The sequence below is a fragment of the Acyrthosiphon pisum genome, chromosome A2, assembly GCF_005508785.2.
Source record: "Acyrthosiphon pisum isolate AL4f chromosome A2, pea_aphid_22Mar2018_4r6ur, whole genome shotgun sequence".
Classification (NCBI taxonomy): domain Eukaryota; kingdom Metazoa; phylum Arthropoda; class Insecta; order Hemiptera; family Aphididae; genus Acyrthosiphon; species Acyrthosiphon pisum.
Window position 1 is genome coordinate 18,454,799 of NC_042495.1, and position 2,088 is coordinate 18,456,886.

Here is a 2,088-nt window from a genome sequence, read left to right on the forward strand (position 1 = left end):
GGGGTTGTTGGATCTGTATATGTATACAATTCTGGAAGTGGGGGAAAACGATTGCCCCAAAAATACTGTTACATCTCCCCAAAAACTCAATAAAAATGAGGTTTGTACATCATCCAGCTTAAATAAAAATTGTTATTATTTATGTGGAACAATAATTTATATTTCAAATGTCTATAGTGTTGGAAAATGTGCAACGGAGTTGGTGCCAGCCTCCTGAAAATCGAAGACGTGTTTATGAACAAGTACCTCAACTCGACGTTGTTGTATGTCCGATCCAATATTGTAGGTAAGTTATAAGTCATTGTGTATTTAATACAATAAAAGCATAGTAAAACAATGATTAATAGACTATATTAATATAGTAACTACCTACTTAATTAATTTAATATACCTGACCGTACCTGCGCATAATTATAATAATTTATTATATGTTTGAATTCATTAGAACGATGCCGTATCAGACGTCGCTCCCAAACCGGTCAACATCCACCAATATAACTGTAAGTTGAAAACTTCTATATTTAAAATTTTTTATAGTATAATATTTATCTAATAAATTAATTTTCTTTAGCATTCCGCAAGAATGAAAGGTACAGTTTGAAAACTTACCAAAGTTATCTGGTGGATTTCAAAACGTTGGTCAGCAGCCGTCGAGGATCGTCATGATGTACTGATGTAGTACGAAAAGTTATTATTGGAACGGACATAATATTACGTTGAGAAACTACCTGTTCATAACACACTTTTGGTTTTTTGGCCAATTCCGTTTCCATTTTTAATAATTAATTTATTTGATTAAAAATGTATTGTTGTAAACTAAAAATAAAAAAAAATAGTAGTATTATATTTCTCTTATAAGAAAAAACGGTATTATAATGAATAAATGTGGGATTAATTTGTGAAATATTTCTTACAAAAGATATGATTTGTAGACATATATTTTCTAGTTGGCTATATACTCAAGTAATCGTATACTTATATTCTGAAATTGGTATCAAAAAATAAGATGTTTTTACGAGAATTTGCTAATAAAATATTGAATTTGGTGGGTGTTTAACAAACTTAATTTACCGGAAATTGTATTAAAGGATTTTAATATAAAATAAACAAATTAAATCTTTAATTAAGTAAAAATATAATTAAATTCCACAGTTTTAATAAAATTCATACTAAATTGAAAATTATTTTATTTAAATCTGAGATAAGGTAGGTGCACTATTGAAATATTTGTAATTGCTTTACTTAAAAATGTTTATATGTCTAATGTCTAAAAATTAAAAATAATGGGTATATTCAGGCGTATAAGAAATAGAGATAATAGTTTTATTTAACTATTTAGGATTAGTTTAAAATATTTAAATTGAGTAAATATCGTGGGGTTTTTTAACAAACTAAAATGCTGGAAAGTATCAGATAGACAAATTAATATTAAATATTTAAATAAAATGTATAATTAAAATTTGGTATAAGTCCATTTTTCTTAAATTTATATTAATTAAAAGCTCATATATGATATTAAACTAAAAATTGTTCAAATTTGTTTGGTAAAAAATGTATTGTTACCTATAACATAAAATTAAAAAAAATAGTATTATTATATTTCTCTTATAAAGGGAAAACGGTTTTATAATGAAAAAATTTGGGATTAATTTGCAAAATCTTTCTTACAGAAAATGATGTGAAGACATATATTTTCCATGAGGGCTATATAATCAAGTAATTGTGCTTATATTCTGAAATTGGTATCAAAAAATACGATGTGTTTACGTATGCTAATAAAATATTGAAATTGGTGGGTGTTTAACAAACTTAATATACCGAAAAGTATATTTTAAAGGATTTTAATATAAAATAAACAAATTAAATCTTTAATTAAGTAAAAATATAATTAAATTCTACAGTTTTAATAAAATTCATACTAAATTGAAAATTATTTTATTTAAATCTGAGATAAGATAGATAAAATAGTTTTAATTGCTCAAGTTAAAAATGTATATGTGTCTACTATCTAAAAATTATAAATATGTGTATATTCAAGGCGTATAAGAAATAGAGAAAATGGTTTTATTTAACTATTTAGGATTAGTT

General features: G+C 24.5%; 1 long non-coding RNA gene across 1 annotated transcript; it reads left to right on the plus strand.

Moving 5' to 3' along the window:
* Positions 1 to 41: 41 nt before the first annotated feature.
* LOC107885819 lies at positions 42 to 772 on the plus strand. Its single transcript, XR_001680534.2, has 4 exons — positions 42 to 100; positions 178 to 286; positions 446 to 500; positions 572 to 772. It is a non-coding gene; the product is annotated as an uncharacterized LOC107885819 (long non-coding RNA).
* Positions 773 to 2,088: the final 1,316 nt, after the last annotated feature.